Consider the following 21,608-nt stretch of genomic DNA (forward strand, 5'->3'; position numbering starts at 1 on the left):
TTGCCGTGTTGTGTGCTGGAAGCCTTGCCGTGTTGTGTGCTGGAAGCTTTGCCGTGTTGTGTGCTGGAAGCTTTGCTGTGTTGTGTGCTGGAAGCTTTGCCTTTCTGACATGACCTGCTAGACATAGGTGGGTAGCATCCAGGTAGAACAGGGGAACCTAGTGGCAAAGCTGGGGCTCACCCTGGGTGTCGTGACCAAAATACCATGCCAGCTGCCCATGTGAGATCCCATGTGGAACATCTCGCCAACATCCAGGATTCCAAGTCCTCCCGGTACAAACCACCAGTGCTATACCCATCTTGTAAATGAAGAAACTACAATGATTGACCTAAGGCTCTGAATTAAAGAAGGGGCCAAAGAATTTGAGTTGAAATTCATGTTTTGTGTCTCAACTCGGGACACCACCACTGAAATGAGGCTTCCTCACCTTTGCCCCAATACTGACCTCTACATGTGAACCTGAAACACCCGATAATGGCTCTTAGCTCCTAGATTCTTCTGTTCATTCACCCACAAACATTCAGTTGCTGTCAACCATGAACTAGGTCAGGCACAGCAGAAGGTACAGGCTTGAAACAAGGATGGTGCCCTCTCTCACAGGAAAATAAGGAGGAAAGGCACGCACCCGATTCCATCAGTTCAGAGTGGGCACGATTCTGTACCAAAGGGGCGCCTGGGTAAAGTGTTTTGTGAGCTTAGCAAAAAGAAATTACTTCCACCTGGGAGAAAATGCTAGCCAGACCGGGGAAGGATGGCTATAATAGATTTGTTTAGATTAAAACTATTTTTTATAAAACATTTCAAAATATACTAAAGTCAAGAATATTGGCCAGGCACAGTGGCTCACGCCTGTAATCCCAGCACTCGGGAGGTTGAGGTGGGAGATCATTTGAGGTCAGGGGTTCAAGATCAACCTTGCCAATGTGTTGAAACCCCGTCTCTACCACAAATACAAAAATTAGCCAGGCATGGTGGCATGTCTATAATCCCAGGTACTTGGGAGGTTGAGGTGGGAGAATCACTTGAACCCAGGAGGTGGAGGTTGCAGTGAACTGAGATCCTGCCACTGCACTCCAACCTAGGTGACAGAGGGAGACTCTGTCTCAGAAAAAACTCTTCTACACTCATCACCCAGATTCAATAATTATCTTTAAAATAGTTTTCTGGGTTGAAGCATTTTATATCATATCATTTTGTTTCCTCTAAATGAATGAAACTTGGAAACAACATGAAATCAATGTAGTGAAGAAGTCATTTCACCACCCCATATTTTGCATTTGTTTCTAAAGCCTGGAGACATTTGCTCACATAACACCAATGTTATTTCACCACATCTAACAAACTAGCAGTATTTCCACGGTATCATCTAACCATTTAGCCATTAAACCCAATTCATAATCAAATTTTAACAATTGTCTTAAAAATAGCTTCTTGCTTAGTTTGTCCTACTCAGGATTCAAACAAGGTTCATACATAATTCAACCTCTTAGGTTTCCTTTAAACAGGAGTCCCTTCTGCTCTGACTTTGGTTGGTTTCAAGCCGTTGATTTGTAAAGGCCAGTCCTATAGAATGTTCTCCATTTTGGATTTTGCGTCCTTGTGATGGTTCATCACTTGTTCTTCCCTCTCATATTTCTTATACATAGAGTTACCTCTGTAGGCTCCATTAGATTCAAGCTCATCCCCTCCTGGTAGAGATGCTGTCGAGGGGGTGATCTGTGCTCCATGTTGCAACCTACCAGGAGGCTCACAGTGTCTACCTGCACCATTTTAGTGATGCTAAGATAGGTTCAGGCTCAGGCGTCCCTATTCCTCCATTGACAAGTTCCTCACGAACATTCAAAAGTCCCATTAGGGGTTACAAAATAGGCGTACTCTGATTCCATCACTCCCTCCACATTTGTTAGTTGGGAGTTGAAAGAGCAAAGGATGAGAAACTGAGAACACCAGAAAAAAATAACAGGCATACTCCCACCAGGGTTGGGTAGTATTTGAGAAATAGGTGTTTTACCAAAGACATGAAGATAGAAAACACGTTCAGAAAACAAAGCTTTTCCATTGCTGGGTTGTAGAGCGTGTGCTACAATCCATTCATCGCTAATGCCTTGTGCAGTATCTCTCTCTTTCTCTCTTTCTCTCTTTCTCTCTTTCTTTCTTTCTTTCCTTCTTTCCTTCTTTCCTTCCTTCCTTCCTTCCTTCTTTCTTTTTCTTTCTTTCTTTCTCTTTCTCTCTCTCTCTCTCTCTCTTTCTCTCTTTCTTTTTCTTTTTCTTTTTCTTTTTCGGATCTGTCTCTGTCACCCAGGCTGGAGTGCAGTGGTGTGATCATGGCTCACTGCAGCCTTGAACTCTGGGCTCAAGTGACCCTCCCACCTCAACCTCCCGAGTAGCTAGGACCACAGGCATGCGCCACCATGCCTGGCTAATTTTTTAAACAATTTTGTGTAGAAATGAGGTTCCGTCATGTTGCCCAGGCTGGTCTCGAACGCCTGGACTTAAGCAATCCTCCTGCTTCAGCCTCCCGAAGTGCTGGGATGGATACAGGCATGAGCCGCTGCATCTGGCCTCCTTTTGCAATACTTTTAAAGGCCAGCAGAATCTTTTCCCAGCACTAGCACAGAGCCTGATGGTGAGATGCTGCTCTGTAACACCTGGCTGGGTGTGTAAGGGCCTTGGGCACGTGTGGCCCCTGCAAAGGGGTGACCTAGCAATGCCAACCTGTGACTTTTAGGTACTTCAGCACACTTAGGAGGAGAAATTATGTGGCCATTTCAATTTTTTAAAGGGAAAAGATCTTTTGTGGAAATTCACCTCCCCCCATAGCTGATAGAAAAAATTTTCAGGTGGTGAAAAGTTTGAGGGTGCTGAGCAGACCTTCAGGAAGGAAGGAAGAAGGCATTTTTATAAAGCTGTGTTAAGTCAAAGACAGACCCTTGTTTATCGAGTCACCTACATTTGATTCCGCTAACAGAGAAGCTTGAAATTCATTAGGTAATTCTGGGGACAGATAAAATTCCTTTATGTGAGTAAATTTTTGGGGAGGCACCATGTACATTTATGTTTACAAACCCTCACAGCAGTGATTATTAAAACATGTTAGCGATATGCCAAAATGTTAATCCAACCACAGCTGTGTCTTGTATTGATGAGACCATGGGCCTTAATCCGTTTTTCAATTTTTAACTTTCTGCATTGTTTGCATTTTAAAAAATTAAATGAGAAATCAAATCATGGGTCATTACTTCCTAATGGAGTCAGTTATGATTCTTTGGCACAATCGTTCTGAAACCTCAGTTTGCATTTTAACCAGCGGGGGAGTTTGCAGACTCCCAGCCCCAGCTCCAGCAGTGCTGGTATCTCCATTTTAAAAAATTGCCCCCAATGAGGCTGATGCAGGCAGGTCATGAACCCCACTTCATGGAGACCCTTTCTTCAACTGGCCGAGCTTCTGGAGCACGACTTGTAACAGGGATTGAAAGGCAGGTCCGCCAACACGGGGCGTTCCCTCCTTTGACTCTCCCATAAATAACGTCCGCAGTTTTCCTGTCAGTGATGCTCTTGTCTCTCCATGAAATGAATTACTTCTGTCCTCTATACAAACATTTCTCACATATTAGTATATTTCTGCATAGCTTTTTGACAGAGGGCAGTAACTTCCCTTTTTATAATAACTCACCCCTCTGTGGTACTTTCCAGCCTGCAAAGCATTTTCCCACATGCACCTCACAAGGACCCTGTAAGCTCGACAGACCCTCCCCCTCCCCCTCCCCCTCCTCCTCCTCCTCTTCTGGCAAAAACTGAAGCACAGAACAGAGATTGGAGCCACGTCTCTGACTTCAAAACCTTGATCTTTCCCACGGAGATTCACACGTATCTTACCCAGATGCACATCTGGTCGCGACTTGAACCTCTCTTAAAAGGCTCTGGCCATCATTCAGTCCTTTGGAGCTATTTCTCCAGTGTTTCCTTGGCAGAACCCTGAGATGGAGTGTGTAAGAAGGGAGCGTGCACAGAGAAGCACCTCCACCAGGTTTGAGGGTGCAGGAGAACATTTAGACGGAATGGTTCTCTTTTATGCTTTCAAACACGAGATTGGAAAATATTAAAGAAAGAAAAAGAAAAGAAAAAGGTCTCAGGCCTTTAACGTGCTTGGGTCGATTGTAATTACTGAGTGGATCTAGAGACACAGATGTCCTGCTAGAGAGGCAGAGATTTGAAATTAACTCATAAAACTGTTGCAGGATTTGTCTCTCCCATGAAAACATGAATACTAACGATGCTGGCACAGTGCCTAGTACCCCTTCCGACTCAAGGCTGGGCGTTATACTAGGGCATTATACTACAGGTTTTTCATGTATTATACGTAGCCCTGACAGCAGACATACCCCTTCCCATTTTACAGACGAAGAAACTCAGGCTCCTTGAGGATTAAGGACTTGCTCAAGGTACAGTAAGACACAGAACTCTTATTCAAAAATCAATTTTATCCACAGGTAACTTAACAGTGTGCCACATCCAAGTCTGACACTCCCTAAAGAAACACGATAATATTCAGCACTCTCAAATCATATTCAGCACTCACAGTGCCTGTCATCCAATAACAATTGCCGGGCATGCAAAGAAACAGAAAAGCATGACTCTCAACTAGGGGAAAAGTTAATTGATAGGAACATAAGCAGAAATTGCACATATTTTGTAATTAGTAGCCTAGAGCCTTAAAACAGAAATGACAAAGTATATAAACTGGTTCAAATATATAACTGAAAGCAATAAGACAATGAAGAGAGAGAAAATGAAGACATAAAAAAATTAAATGGATCTGCTAAAAATAAAAAAAAAAATACAATATCTGAAATTAAGAAAAAAGAGAGGCCAGCACTTTGGGAGGCTGAGGTGGGAGGATCATCTGAGCTTAAGAGTTCGAGACCAGCCTGGCCAACATGGTGAAACCCTGTCTCTACTAAAAATACAAAAAAAAGAAAAAAATTAGCTGGGCATGGTGGTGCGTGCCTATAATCCCAGCTACTCGGGAGCCTGAGGCGGGAGAATTGCTTAAGCCTAGGAGGCAGAGGTTGCATTAAGCCAAGATCACACCACTGCACTTTAGCCTGTGCAACAGAGTGAGATTTCTAAAATAAATAAATATTAAAATTTTTATAAAAGGGGGAAAAAAAACAACCATGGCCAGGTACAGTGGCTCATGCCTGTAATTCCAGCACTTTGGGAGGCCGAAGTAGGTAGATTACTTGAGGTCAGGAGTTTGAGACCAGTCTGGCCAACATGGTGAAACCCCATCTGTACTAAAAGTGCAAAAATTAGCTGGGTGTGGAGGCAGGCGCCTGCAGTCCCAGCTACTCGGGAGGCTGAAACCGGAGAATCACTTGAACTCGGGAGGCTGTGGTTGCAGTGAGCCGAGGTGGTACCACTGTACTCCAGCTTGGGCAACAGGGTGAGACTCTGTCTCAAAACTCTAGATGGGTTGAATAGTACATTAGGTGCTGAGAAGGAAGGTCAGTGGGCTTGGAGACAATGCAACTGAAACTACCCACAGTGAAGCACAAGGAGAAAAAGGTGAACGGCAACAACAGAGCATCAACGACTGGGGAGAAATTAGCACACGGTCAGAAAACATGTAACTGGGCTACCAGAAAGACTATGAAACTTAAAGAAACCGAAAATGGAAATTTCAAATTTGATAGAAACCATAGACCTGAAGACTCAAGAATATCAACCCCAAGTATGAAGAAAACCATACCAAGGTACATTATAATAGTATTGTTGAAAACCAATGATAAATAAAAACAATCTTAAAAGCTGCTTTAAAGAGGTACATTGTATTTTTAGAAGAAAACATAGGAGGAAATCTTTGTGACCTTGGTGTCACAAAGGATATAAAGAATATGAGTCACAAGAATACAAATATGGTCTTCTACTCCCTTACAAAAGATTATTCCCTTAGAAGATCATAAAGTATAAAAGAAAAATTGATAAATTAGACTTTTCAAAATTAAGAACTTCTGCATTTTAAAAACACCATTAAGAAAAGAAATAGTTAAACCAGAGACTGGTAGGACATTTTTGAAAAACATGTATCTGATATGAGAATACATAATTAACTTTTAAACTCTATCAAAGAAGCCAAAAATTCAATTTAACAAACAGTTGAACAAAGAAGACAGCTGAACGGCGAACAAACCCACGAACAGGTGTTTGGTATCGTCAGTCATTAGGGAAATGGTAACTAAAACCACAGTGAAATGCCACCACACAACCACCCAGATGCTAAAATTAGATGACCGATCATACCAAATGTTGGCAAGCATATGGAGAAACTGTAATGCTCACATGACGCGGATGGTAAGGTGAAACAAACAACAACTTCAGGAAACAATTTGGGGGCTTCTTGTCCTGTGACCCAGAGATTTCATTTCTTGTTGCTTATCAAAGAGAAATGAAAACATATGACCACCACAGAAAGACTTGACATACATGTCCTTAGCATTGTTACTCATATTAATTAGTTCCCAGCTGGAAATAACCAACATGTTCAGTAACTGGAATAATCTTTTTGACTTTTTGCTTAAAATGTTGCTAATTCTTTTTTTTTTCAGAGTCAAGAAAACTTCTATTGAGCTATTTACAACTTTTAACAATTGAGCAAAATATACTCCTATAATCAAAATTTAGAGCATATTTCTTTCTCTCTACCTGCCCTCTCCAGAATTTGGAAACTATTTGTGAGTATTTTTAACATATGGACGTATAGTTATTTGAGTAAGTTCAGTAAGAATCAGTTTTCTTTTGTAGCAAGACACAGTTGGAGACACTGGTTATTTTACCAAAGCTTTGTCTGAAATGACATGTTCTCAGATTGCTTTAAGAAATCGAGGCTGACCTATAGAGCTGATGAAAGCCCCTTGGAGAAATTGGCCTCATACCTTGTCCTGTACAGGATTCCTGACTTGTGGCAAATAAAGAATGTCACTTTCTGACATGCCCAGGAACTCCAAGCTATGTTGGGACCTCAAAAAGAAAGGAATTCACCCAATTCATACAAGTATCTACAGGCACAAATAAATCCTTGGCTGGGCTCAAGAGACTTTTAAAAGGTCTAATCTGAGATTCCTTATGAAAAAAATTCCAGCAAAGCCAGTTAGAAAAGAAGAGCCTATATGGCCAATAATTATTCTTGCTGCACTTTATGTAAATAATTAGGCAATGTATAATAAGGCAAACTTATTTTGCAAATAAATTGGTCTTGTCTTTAGTAAAAATAAACTGGAGAGAGAAAAATGACGTTGTAAAACAGCTATAGCACATCTGTTATTCGATTCCAGCCTCATCCATTGTTTTTGAGCCTCTGCTGATGACCCTATATTTGATTGGTTTTTGGAGTCATTCACCTGGATTCCTTGAGGCTTTGTGTCAGTTCTACAGGGACTCCTGAAGCTAGGACTTTTGAAACTGCCACTGCAAAATTATAACTGAGACAGGGAAAGAGATCTAACCTAACCAACTCCGTCTTGCTTCTAACCTCCAAGCTGTCCTTGTTCACTCCTGGGCACAGGTTGAACTGACTTTGGGAAGAACTTAGTTTATAGTTTGTAGCTAAAAACAAAGACAGTAACAGCCCATTCCCAGAAGAACCCTCTTTCTTTCCTGGGAACTATACTGCCTTTGTAGGACTAACAAATTAGCCATAGGATTAGAAATTATGATTTAGGAGTCATGCAGCTGGAGGCTACAAGATTCTCATCCCCCGCCCCCTGCACTGCTCCTAAGATCAGTGCTTGAGATATTTTGCGGACCCTGCACTTGATGGATCAGCTGGCATCATCCAGATCAAGAAACTGGCTCATCTGATCTGTGGCCCCCACCCAGGAATTGACTCAGCACAGGAAAACAGCTTTGATCCCCTGTGATGTCATCTCTGACCCAACCAATCAGCACTCCCGACTCACTGACTTCCTCCACCCACCAAATTATCCTTAAAAACTCTGATCCCTGGCCGGGCGCGGTGGCTCAAGCCTGTAATCCCAGCACTTTGGGAGGCCGAGACGGGTGGATCACGAGGTCAGGAGATCAAGACCATCCTGGCTAACACGATGAAACCCCGTCTCCACTAAAAAATACAAAAAACTAGCCGGGCGAGGTGGCGGGCACCTGTAGTCCCAGCTACTCTGGAGGCTGAGGCAGGAGAATGGCGGGAACCCGGGAGGCGGAGCTTGCAGTGAGCTGAGATCCGGCCACTGCACTCCAGCCTGGGCAACAGAGCGAGACTCCGTCTCAAAAACAAAAAAAAAACAACAAACAAACAAACAAAAAAAACAACTCTGATCCCTGAAGACTCGAGGAGGCTGATTTGAGTAATAATAAATCTCTGCTCTTCCACACAGCTGGCTCTGCATAAAGTACTCTTTCTCTATTGCAATTCCCCTGTTTTGACAAATTGGCCCTGTCTAGGCAGTGGGCAAGGTGAACCCATTGGGCAATTTACACTTTCACTCCTTATGTTAGGGCTAATTATTATTATTATTTTAAATTCTAAGTTACGGGATACATGTGCAGAATGTGCAGGTTTGTTACATAGGTAAACGTGTGCCATGGTGGTTTGCTGCACCTGTCAACTCATCACCTACGTATTAAGTCCAGCATACATTAGCTATTTTTCTTGATGCTCTGCTTCCCGCTCCCCAGCAGGCCCCAGTGTGCGTTATTCCCCTCCGTGTGTCCATGTGTTCTCATCGTTCAGCTCCCACTTGTAAGTGAGAACGTACAGTGTTTGGTTTTCCGTTCCTGCGTTAGTTTGCTGAGGATAGTGGCTTCTACCTCCATCCACTTCCCTGCAAAGGACATAATCTCGTTCCTTTTTATGGCTCATTATTTTTCTTCATTTAAGTGCTGTACTAAAGCTGTGGACAAGAGCACCAATGTTTTCGTTATACACATCTTAGACTCCAACCAGTTGCACGTGAATACATACAGGGCAACTGCAAGACGCTTCTACTCCTTTTACCCTGGAGGCAACCCCTCCCCCAAATATGCCCCTGTCAGCAGGAAGAAGTTAGAGCAGCCATTAGCCTTTTCCCATCTCCATAGCTAACACCTCAGGACTGAGGGGTGCTGCAGCCCAAGTGTGTGTGAGGGGGATTGAAACTACCTTTGCAAAATTATGACAGTAAGAGAAATCGGACGTGGCTGACTCCACCTTGCTTCTGACCTCCAAGCTCTCCTTGGTCATTTCTGGGCATAGACCAAAGTAACGTTGGAAGAAATTTAGTTTATAGTTTAACTCAAAAGCAAGGATGATCATCAGGTGTGGTGGCTCACGCCTGTAATTCCAGCACTTCGCGAGGCCAAGGTGGGCAGATCACTCGAGCTCAGGAGTTCAAGACCAGCCTGGACAACACAGCAAAACTCCATCTCTACAAAAAATACAAAAATCAGCTGGGCGTGGTGGCATGTGTTTGTAGTGCCAGCTACTTGGGAGGCTGAGGTGGGAGGATCACCTGAGCCTGGGAGGCAGAGATTGCAGTGAGCTGAGATCACGCCATTGAACTCCAGCCTGGGTGACAGAGTGAGACTCTGTCTCAAAGAAAAAGCAAGGATGATAATAGTCCCTCCCTAAAACTAACCCCTCCTTGCTCAGGGACCAAAAATCACCCTTGTAAGACTAATGAAAGGCCACAAGAATAGGATTGTAGGGGGACCTGAATTCTGCTAAAATGTAGGCATAGTTTCAATAATCCCTTACTGCTCAGGAGTCATGTGACCAGAGGTCACAAGATTTCTGACTTCCACAGTTGCTCCTGTAGATAACATTGTAGAACCTAAGATTGGTCTTTTGAGAGTTTTTTTTTTTACACCCAGACTTGTGCATACTGGTAACCAATGGACCCCACCCAAACTCATAACTCATGACTCAACTGGTCCTCTGGCCCCACACAAAGGAGGACTCACTCACCAGGGCCATTTTTCACAGGACTGTGATTTCATTTACAAGCCATCAGCAACATCCATTCTCTATTCCCCTGCCCACCAAATTGTTCATACAAGTCCTGACCTTCACACCTTTGGAGAGACTAATTTGAGTGACAACTCCAGTTCTCCTGTGTAAGGCTAGGCTTGTGTCAGTAAAACTCCTTCTCTATTGCAGAAAAAAAAAAAGAAAGAAAGAGAGAAAGGAAAATTCTAGAAAAGGCAAAGCTGTGGTTCTAGAAAGTAGATCAGTGGTTGGAGGTAGCATAAGGGGTGTGAACGGAAGGGGCTAAAGGAAACTTATTGGGGTGTTGAAAATGTTCTCCATTTTGATTGTAGTGGAGTTTATACAAGTGTATATATTTGCAAAAATGCATAATTGTGCCCCAAATGGGTGAATTTTGTGGAATGTTATTTCACCCCCTTAGAGGTGACTTTTTAAAAAGAGCATTTGCAAGCCGTTGAAGGGTATTGAGTTTTGTATAGGCTTTGGTGTGTTGAGTTTTGCAGCCTGGTAGAAAAAGCTTATTCCTGTCTAGACATCCACATTAAGCCTTAAGGACAATAAAAGGCCCCTTGCAAGCATGCATATACAGGGGAGAATAAATGACACTCGGATGTCCTCTAGCAAAACTACAAATAAGAATAACATGAGTTATATGGAATAAGGTTAGCTGAGTGTGACCCCCAAGCACATAAAAGAAAATAAGAGGCTTCATAAAACGTTGATATTTGGGAACTTCTCCTTCAAATGGCAAATTTTAATGACATAGTATCAGATGGCCTTCTCTATGTATCCAATTATCCTATTTGATTCTGCAGAACAATATTTACTTAGTTAAATTATTGTAATGCCTGATTTTCAACTGAAAAAGTTTTGAGTACTAACCTACTGATGAAACACAGTAAAATTACATAAGCACTGAATACAACAGAATATAATTCTTTTTTTTTCTTTTTTTTCTTTTTTTTGTGAGACAGGATATTGCTCTGTCACCCAGGCTGGAGTGCAGTGGCACAATCTCAGCTCACTGCAACCTCCGCCTCCCAGGTTCACGTGATCCTCCTGCCTCAGCCTCCCAAGTAGCTGGGACTACAGGCAAGTGCCACAACGCCCAGCTAATTTTTGTATTTTTATTAGAGACGGGGTTTCATCACGTTGGCCAAGCTGGTCTCAAACTCCTGACTTCAGGTGATCCATCTGCCTTGGCCTCCCAAAGTGCTGAGATTACAGGTGTGAGCCACCATGTCTGGCCAGAATATAAATATGATAAGCCTTAATATGTAAAAATAATAGTATAACAAAAAAGTAGGATGTGAATTTGAAAGCAGTGTTGGTGGGCAGGTGTCAACTTTAGATACTGCCTAAAACTAATGAATTGAGACATAAACATTTGAATATATTATTTAAAGTCATAAAACCAATCACTAGAAGGATACAAAACAGCTGATAAAAATCTAGAAATGGAGAGGGGCGTGTGCAGGCGAAAGCCAGGTAAGAAAAGAGACGGCATGATGAAGTGTATTCTGCATCTGTCAGTGTATTTAGCTCAGAGATATTGGCGTTAGTATTTCTTGAAATTGTAACTGTAATGAAAGGGATGTTTAAAAACAAAAGCTGCGGCTGGGTGTGGTGGCTCACCCCTGTAATCCCAGCACTTTGGGAGGCCGAGGTGGGCAGATCATCTGAGGACAGGAGTTTGAGACCAGCCTGGGCAACATGGTGAAACCCTGTCTCTAACAAAAACACGGTGAAACCCTGTCTCTGCTAAAAATACAAAACCCAGCCAGGCGTGGTGGTGGGTGAATGTAATTCTAGCTACTTGGGAGGCTAAGGCAGGAGAACCACTTGAACCAGGGAGCCAAAGGTTACAGTAAGCCGAGATCATGCCATTGCACTCCAGCCTGGGTGACAGAATGAGACTCTGTCTCAGAAATAAAACAAACAAACCCACAAAAGCTGCTGCATCGCTTGCATCTGAGGAGGGCACACCAGTGGTGGCAGGGAAGGCTAACTTTTGAGTTTTCAGTTTATACCTTTTCTGACTGTTCAAATTTTTGAAAACAATATTCATGGATAACTTGTATAATAATAAAATCTAGTTAAGCAAGTGAATAGATAGGTAAATAAGTTAGTAAAAGGATAAAAGAGATCTGAACTGGCAAAGTGAAATGCCCAGGATATATTACTGTTACGTGAAAGAGTAAATTGCAGAATGTTTTGTATGATATAATCCTGGTTGTGTGAAATTTAAAAAAAGGAGTCTATTAACACATTTGCAGATGAAAAGAAAATGCTTGGGCATTTTTGGTAAAAATCAAACTGCTAACAGTGAGACTTCTGGGAACTGAAATTCACAAAGGGATGAGAGGACTTTACATTTTGCTTTAAGTACCTCTGAAGGATTTGGATTAAACACAAAGTAACAAACTCATGTTGTCTAAATACCTTTTCAAAATGTGATATTAAAAACAGACAAGCAATTACTTAAAGTAAATACCTCTGCATGCCACTGAGCAACATTAGAAAAGGCAAGGATCAGGACAAAAGAGGTGACAGAACCCTCCTTTCAGCGCTCAATCCATGCAGGAAGGGCTGAGCCCTTTAGGAATCGCATTAAATATGCTTTTCCCTTCATACAATCAATTTGCTTTTGATATAGGAAATTCAGAAAATAGAGGGAAAGATACAAATTAACTCCAACACCATCATCCAGAGAGAGCCACTCTGAACATTCTTGATATGTAATTTTCCATGGCCTTTTCTTTTTCTTTTGTAAAAAAGCAAAACGGGATCATTATCTACATCCTGTTTTGTGACCTGCTTTTAGCAGAGCATATCACGGTCATCTTTGTCCTGTCGTTCCCTGTTTTGTTTGCAGCAACCTGTGAGGGGCTGCCAGCATCTGATCGTGAGGCTGAATGAACTGTTGTCATTTTCCCCACTTCGTTTGCCGCACACCCCAGCTGTTTCCATTTTCTCAAGATCATAAACATGCTGCAAAAATGTCCTTTGCTCACTCCCTTTCTCTTTCCTCATATCTTTCCTTAATTTTTGTTGAGGTTAAAAATCCCAGGGCCAGGCACGGTGGCTCACGCCTGTAATCCCAGCACTTTGGGAGGTCGAGGTGGGTGGAGCACAAGGTCAGGAGTTAGAGACCAGCCTGGCCAATATGGTAAAATCCCCGTATCTACTAAAAATACAAAAAAGTTAGCCGGGCTTGGTGGCACATGCCTGTAATCCCAGCTAATCGCGAGGCTGAGGCAGGAGAATTGCTTGAACCCGGGGGGCGGAGCTTGCAGTGAGCCTAGATCGCGCCACTGCACTCCAGCCTGGGCGACAGAGCAAGACTCCGTCTCAAAAAAAAAAAAAAAAAAAAAAAAAAAAAGTTAAATCCCACAAGTGGAATTCCTAAGCTCAAGAGCATACATAACCTTTTCTGATATATTTTGGCAAATTGTCCTTTAGACATTTCATACAGTAGTATAGAAGTGTGTATTTCCCTGCACTTCCTTTAATAAGGGTTATTATTCTTTTCATCCTTTCTGAGCTGGCTTACAAAAGAGTGGTCTTTTACTTTTCAATCTCATTTTTTATTAAGCAAGCACTGCACATGTAGAAAATCAGAAAATTCTTGTCTATGCAAAGGAAAAAAAAATCAGTTACAACCCTACCACCCATGGAAAATCATTGTGAATATTCAGTGTATGCATTTCCAAAGTTGTTACATATAAATATACTCTTGAAAAATGGGCCAAACTGTTTATATTGTGTCATAACTTGGTTATTTCTGTGAACAGTACAATATAAATTATATATAAGAATTATATATAAGTAAATATAATTTTGAACCATATTAATAACTGCATGCTGTTGTACAAATTTACCATTAATTTATTCAACCACTATTGGTCAAATAAGTTATTTTCAACCTTTGGCTGTTATAAGTAAACCCACAGTAAACATCTTGTAAGGTATATATTCAGTTGTCCAATATTTTTAAGCTATGTTTCCATAAATGGAATTATGATGTTCAAGAATATGCACATTTTTAAAGATCTTGATCTATGAAGCTAAATTCATGTTTATAAAGGTAAGACTGGTTTACATTCTCACAGTGATGAAGAAAGCCAGTTCTCCAGTCCCTGGACAATGGTTTATAACAGATAATAATGAAAAAAAAAAACAACTTTGTCAATCTGCTGAGTGAAAAGTAATGAACAACATAGTATTAATTTACTTTTCTATTGATTTTATCATGTACTTTATTAGCCACTCGTGTTTCTCATATTATGATTTGATCATCCACGTCTTCTACCACTTTTTACTTTAAGGTATTTTTCATTTTCTCAATGACATGGAAGATCTCTTTATATGATAAATATATTTAATTTTTACATTAATGTCATAAATGTAAATATTTTTCTTAATTTAGTTTTTGCTTTTTAACTTACTAATGTTTTTTGTTTGTTTTGAGAGGGAGTCTTGCTCCTGCCATCCAGGCTAGAGTGAAGAGGCGCCATCTCAGCTCACTGAAATCTCCTTTTCTGGGGTTCAAGTGATTCTCCTGTCTCAGCCTCCCTAGTAACTGGGACTACGGGCACCCACCACCATGCCTGCTAATTTTTGTCTTTTTAGTAGAGATAGGGTTTCACCATGTTGGCCAGGCTGGACTCAAACACCTGACCTCAAGTGATCCTCCTGCCTTGGCCTCTCAAAGTGCTGGGATTACAAGTGTGAGCTACCATGCCCAGCTGAACTTTGTGTTTGTATTATGTGTTACAACATGGTATGTATTATGCAGAAAAAGCTGTCATTTCTATGTAGTCAATTTATTATTCTTTCCTATTAATCTTTCCTTTGTTGTTCACACTTGCTAATGTCTTCCTCACTCCAAGATGACAGAAATATACAACTACTTAAAATCTTTTTCACCATTAGCTATGAATATTTTAAATGTGTAAAAAAAGCACAGAAAGTAATGTGACACTGCTAAGATCAAACAGATATTCACATTTTGGTACACTTCCTTCCTTCTCTTCCTTTCTCTTTTTATGTTCCAGATACAAAGATACAACTAAAGATTGGTCATTATTTTCTCCTCTCTTTCTCTCCAAAATTAATAATTATCATGGAGTCAGTAGGTGTTAACCATGTATGATTTTGGATATTTATGACATGTATAAGCAATTATAAACAATATATATTGCTGCTTTTTGTGTTTTAGACTTTTAAAAAATGGCTTCATAATGTATGTAACCTTTTTGCAACTTGCTTTTTTCCAAAAATATGTGATTTTGAGATTTGTTCATTGTAACACATAGATTCCCAGTTCTTTTTTTTTTTTTCTGTATCCTTTTCTATTAAGTGAATAAACTTCGTTTTATTCATTCATTTTCTAAGGGACACTTTTTCAAAATGGTGAAATGCATTGGGATGGGCATCCTCATATGCTCCCCCTTTTGCACGTATGTGAGAGTTTCTCTGAACAGCGTAGGGAATTTAGAGATTTAATTTACCTATGGACTGACAGGGCAGTGGGCCATGTTCCTTCAGTGGCACTATGGATTCCCAAAACACTCCCCAAAGTGATTGAACCCATTTATCATCCCACCAGCAATACCTAAGAGTTTTCATTTTCCTCATATCCTCACCAAACCTCTTATTGTCAAACATGAGTTTTATTAGTGGAATAGATAACAAATGAAATCTTTCTGTTTTAATTTGTTTTCCCTTGATTATATTTGAGATGTTCATGGGTTGTATGGATTCTTTGCCTCCGTTTATGGCCTATTCATTTATTTTGACCATTTAGAAAAATTTAGTTTTTTTTTTAAAAGCTCATTTCCGATGCCAACTAAACACATAATTTACCTAGAAATGTACCTAATAAAATATGTGCAAACTTGTATGGAGATGTAAACTTTACTGGAAGATATTAAAGAAGAAGGGCTTAACAAGAGGAAAGACAGATCTACCGTGATTAGGAGGGTTCATCATTAAGACGCATATTACCTCCAAATTATTTAAAAATCAAATGTATTTCCAATCTATGTTCCAAAGGGTGTTTTTGAGGAATTTTACAAGCTGGTTCTCAAAATTTTATGAATAAGAAAAGGCTCAAAAATAGAAAAGATATCTATGAAGAAAAAAAACTCCAAGATAGAGAGGAGTCCCCTCCCAGATGTCACACTTACTAAAAGCTGCAGTGATGAAGATGGAGCGGACCAGGGAGTGTAAAAATAGAACAGGAAGTGAGCAGAGGGTCCCAGACAGACCCTCACGCACATGCTGGGGAGGCACTGTGGGTCTCCAGGGCAGTATGAGCCACTCGATAAATGAGGCTGAGAAAACTCTTTTCTTCACATAAAACTGTGGCCTTACTGCACAACCATTCTCGACTATTGAATCCAAATTGATTAAAGACATAAATATGGTCCAGGTGCAGTGGCTCACACCTGTAACCCCAGCACTTTGGGAGGCTAAGGCGGGCGGATCACTTAAGCCCAGGAATTTGAGACCAGCCTGAGCAACAGAGTGGGACCTCATCTCTACAAAAAAATAGAAGAATTAGCTGGATATGATGATGTACGCCTGTAGTCCCAGCTACTCGGGAGGCTTAGATGGAAGGATTGCTTGAGTCTGGGAGGTCAAGGCTGTAGTGAGCCATAATGATTCCATCGCACTCCAGCCTGGGTGACAGAGTGAGGCGCTGTCTCAAGAAAAAAATCTTAACAATTGTAAATCAAAGGCAAAAATTAAAACTTTTAGAAAACATACAGGATATCTTTAGGATATAGATAATTATTTAATGACTTGACAAATCAATATTAGATAATACATTTTTTGAAAGCCATCCTTCTTACTGATTTGAATTGCCTTCCTTATCACTTGCTCAATTCCCACATAATCACGGTCCTATTTCTGGACTCTGTCTTTTCCTGCATAGAACCACATAAATTAATTACTCCAGTTTAATGATACAGTTTCAGTTCTTTTTTAGAAGATTTTCTTCATTATTCTTTCTCATTCATTTTTCTGATTTAACTTAAGGCTATAATTTTGACAAGCTATAAATTCCTGTATTCATTTTTATTGGCATTAAATTTAAATTCATATACAATTTTTGGAGAACTGGCATTGCTAATGCTATTGTTGAAAAAACGAAAGCTATTGATTTTTGTGTATTTCAGTTCTCTTATTAACTCTAATAGCTTTTCAGTTGCTTGTCTTAGATTTCCCTGGAAGACAAATAGATCATCTGTTACGCCTTTTTTCTAAATGTGTAGATGTTGTATTACCGTTTCTTGTTGTATTACACTGGCAAGAATTCCCAAAACAAAGTTAAATTATCTCAGTGTTAGCAGGCGTCTCTCACTTCTGAATTTGGCTATAGTCTTGCAGAAGATATCTAGGAAGTTTCCTTTTTCTTTAGGTTACAACAGGCTTTTACAAGGATGCCTTTGATTATGTTTCCTTTTTTTTCTTTTCCTTTTCTTTTCTTTTTTTTTTTTTTTTTTTTTTTTTTTGACAAAGTCTTGCTCCATTGCCCAGGCTGGAAGTGTGTGGCATGATCATGGCTCACTGCAGCCTCGACCTCTTGGGCTCAAGTGATCCTCCCACCTCAGCCTCCCAAGTAGCTGGGACTATAGGCATGCACCACCACACCGGCTAGTTTTTGTATTTTTTATAGAGACAGGTTTTCACCATGTTGACCAGGCTGGTCTCAAAATCCTGAGCTCAAGCAATCCTCCTACCTTAGGCTCCCAAAGTGCTGGGATTACACATGTGAGCCACTGTGCCCAGCTATATGGTTCTTAATGCTAAGTTGTCTTTTCACAGTGGAATGAACCCTCCTTAGTCATATTAAACATCATGTTTGATTCAAATTGCTTGTTTTTTAGAAGTATTTTTGATTCTATATTAATAAGTCAAAGTTATCTGTGGTTTGTGGGTGACTACTTATCTTTTGATAAAACTCAAAACTTTACATGAAAATAATATGTGCTCATTACAGAAAAATATTTAAATACAGGAAATTAGAAAGAAAACATTTCCCATCACCCCAATACCCAGAGGCAATCTCTGTGAATATTTTGGTGTATTCCTTCTTAGTCTTTCTGGTAGTGGGGGCAGCAAGGGATATGCACATTTTCAAGTTGTTTATGCAACTCAAATCAGCATACAGTAGAGTTTAAATGGAGTGCTTGGAGTGAGACGGCTCCGGATTCAAATCCTCACATTACAATTTACAAACTATGCCACATTTGTCAGCTTCCTTGATCTGTTCGTGTCTCATTTTCTCAGTCAATAAAATTGAGACAATAATAACTACCTGACAGGGCTGTTGAGAGAATTAGGAAGTCTAAGTAAAGTTCTTGTTATGGTGCCCAACAGAGGCGCTAAATAAACACGCCCTGTTACGATGTTCTACATAAACTGCTGTATGTTTCTTATTACTTAATACTATACCATAAACCTTTTTATATCATTCAAGCTTATAATAAATACCACCTTTGACATTTCCCTACTACATGTGTGAACATGTGGATGTATGTACACAGCTTCATCTAATATTTGTGTATGAATTACCGCCTACATTTTAGAATTTTTCCCTCAGTTTAGGCTCTCAGAAGAAAAATTGCTTCAGTCCAATACCGTGGAACTGTTTCGCGGTTCCTGGTCTAGACTGCCAAATTGCTGTCCAGAAAGGCTGTGACCGTGTTGGCTCCCAGCGGCCCTACATGAAGGCAGCGAGGTCCTGTAGCACCCAGGGGAGTCCCAGAGCGGGTCTGACTCCTTCCTTTGAGGAATTCATTGTCCCCTGAACAAGAACTTTTGAAATAGATCTTGCACCAGGCTGGAGGCCACAGTGGGCAGCTCCTGCTCCGTGGAGCCCACATTCTAGTTGACGCAGGGAGGAGAGCGGAGGGGAAGGCAGACAGCAGACCGGCAAAGTAAATGGCCACTGATTGCTAGGAGAGGCAAGAGCCGCGAAGAAATTCAAGCAGGATGATGGGACAGAATCATCGCACAGGCCCAGGGCTATTCAGATAAGAGGAAGATCTCTTTTTTTTTTTTTTTTTTTTGATTTTACTTCTTTTTTTTTTAAATTTATTTATTTATTTTATTATACTTTAAGTTCTAGGGTACATGTGCATAACGTGCAGGTTTGTTACATATGTATATATGTGCCATGTTGGTGTCTGCACCCATCAACTCGTCAGCACCCATCAATTCATCATTTATATCAGGTATAACTCCCAATGCAATCCCTCCCCCCTCCCCCCTCCCCATGATAGGCCCCAGTGTGTGATGTTCCCCTTCCCGAGTCCAAGTGAGCTCATTGTTCAGTTCCCACCTATGAGTGAGAACATGTGGTGTTTGGTTTTCTCTTCTTGTGATAGTTTGCTAAGAATGATGGTTTCCAGCTGCATCCATGTCCCTACAAAGGATGCAAACTCATCGTTTTTTATGGCTGCATAGTATTCCATGGTGTATATGTGCCAAAAAAAAAAAAAAAAAAAAAAAAGAGAAAGATCTCTCCCAGAAAGGGCGATGTATGCTGGAGTCTTCAGTGGCAGGGAAAGGCTTTGCAAAGCACAGAGGGCAGAGCAGAGAGACGGCTCTGAAAGCGCACAGGCTTGGCAGGTTCCTGGAGTAGGAGGAAGCTCCCACACTCGGAGCGGAGCAGCCAGGGATGGCGAGAGGAGGGCAGGGCCCAGAGACCGCCGGGGAATCCTTGGGATTTCTCTCCAGATGCCATGTTGGACTATTGGATGGTTTTAAGGAGGGGCTGACTTACCGTTAAAGGGCTCACTGCAGCTGTTGTGTGGAGGAGATTGTGGGGTGCCGGTGAAGCAGGACACTAGACGGGAGGCCACTGCAGGAGACCGGTGAGAGGTGGCCGTAGCAGGGCAAGAGCGTTGTTAGTGGAAACGGAGAAGTGGATGGAAATGCTGAGATGCCAGCAACAGCGGGACAGTGACCTTCAGAGGTGCAGGGGAGTGAGACACCCCTCAATCCTCCCAAAGATTAAAATCTTCTGCCCCTCCCAGTCCACCCACAGTGGGGTGTCTGTGTTCAGAATCAGAACCCAGTATCTAGTGGGCATCTACAGGGAAGTTTTCTAAAAAACTGAATGCATTGCAAAAACTCACAGTAAAGTGCATGTTCGCTATGGGAAGCCTAAGCTCTAACAGGATGCACTGTCTAAAAAGCAATCCAACTGGTGCTTCGTCTCAGCTGGGGTTTGATTCTGAGGGTCCATGCTTTGTGGGGAAAGACCCCCAAGCCCAGGCCACTCTGTGCAGGCTGCCGGCATACCTGGGACCCAGGAGAACTGGGCCTGACTCACTTATTCACCCACCATGTACCCTGCACGCTCTCTTACCCCTCCCAGCCTCGGTTCCCTCCTCTGCAGAGTGAGCTCTGAGTGCCGGCATCTGTGGCAGGCCCTGACAGTGAGGTTGAAGCAAAACCAGCTCACATCTTGCTCTGATGATGCCTCTAGAAGCCCCCTTCCCTTCCTTGGTGGGCACAGGGCTGGGGTGCTCTCAATGCTATGGGACAATGCACTTCTCTGGCTTTCCAGAAGTCAATCTCAGCTCTGAAAGATGACCCTTGACTCAGGTTCAGTCAATCTCAGCTCTGAAAGGTGACCCTTGACTCAGGTTCAGTCAATCTCAGCTCTGAAAGGTGACCCTTGACTCAGGTTCAGTCAATCTCAGCTCTGAAAGGTGACCCTTGACTCAGGTTCAAGCTATCAGGGCCTTGGGGCATAGACGTTCTCCCTGCGGCAGAACCAAGAGCTTTGCCTGCAGCACCAGGGCTGTACCGTGGGTGCTGCCTTGGGTGCATTCAGCAGCCTGCAAGTCTCTGGCTTGGCTGGGAAGGCAAGAGGGTCTTCAGGAGCTGAATCCATCCCCTGCCTTGTCCAAGGCTGGGTGGCTGTCTCCTGCCCCCTCGCCCCCCCAACATGCTCTTTCCTCCCACACACCCAAGAAAAGCTCTCTCTCAAACATCAGGGGGAAAGCAGATGAGGCCAGGGAGGAAGGCTTGAGCTACCACAGCAGGAGGCTCTGGGAACCTGAAAGCATCTGGAGCATCCAGACGTGCTTGGCAGCTGGGAGGCTCATGCAGAAAAGAGGCCAGGGAAAGTGGCTGGTAGAAGTCAGAGAACCAGCTGACAATGTCACCAAGTGATGTGGCCACTTGGACTTCTAATAAATGTCTCAGACTTAAAATGGCCAGAGCTGAGTTCCTGGTCAATTTCCATCCCTGTGAATGGCAGCTCCATCTTCTCTTCCTCATGCTCTTTCTCTCCTATTCTGCACCTACAAATCCACATGCAACCCCGATTTCTGTTGGCTCTCCCATCCATAGGCAGCCAGGAACAGACATCTCTCTGCCTCGGCCGAGAGCTGGGTCTAAGCCACCTTCACTCTCTCCAGGATATACACAGCAACTCCCCCCTGCTCTCCTCTTCCCTGTCGTCCCACCCGCCTGTTCCCAAAGGCAGCCCACTCTGACCCTATAAAAACGTTAGGTCCCATCATGTCACTTCCCTACTCAGAACTCCCCAGTGTCACCCATCGCATTCGGAGTAAAATCCAAAGTCCTGTATGGAGTC

General features: G+C 42.0%; 1 protein-coding gene across 2 annotated transcripts in view; it reads right to left on the reverse strand.

Moving 5' to 3' along the window:
• The window catches only part of BLK (BLK proto-oncogene, Src family tyrosine kinase), a 75,093-nt gene that overhangs the window by 29,266 nt on the left and 24,219 nt on the right, over window positions 1-21,608 (reverse strand). The window lies entirely within an intron of this gene.

This window comes from Piliocolobus tephrosceles, chromosome 7 (assembly GCF_002776525.5).
Source record: "Piliocolobus tephrosceles isolate RC106 chromosome 7, ASM277652v3, whole genome shotgun sequence".
Taxonomy (NCBI): domain Eukaryota; kingdom Metazoa; phylum Chordata; class Mammalia; order Primates; family Cercopithecidae; genus Piliocolobus; species Piliocolobus tephrosceles.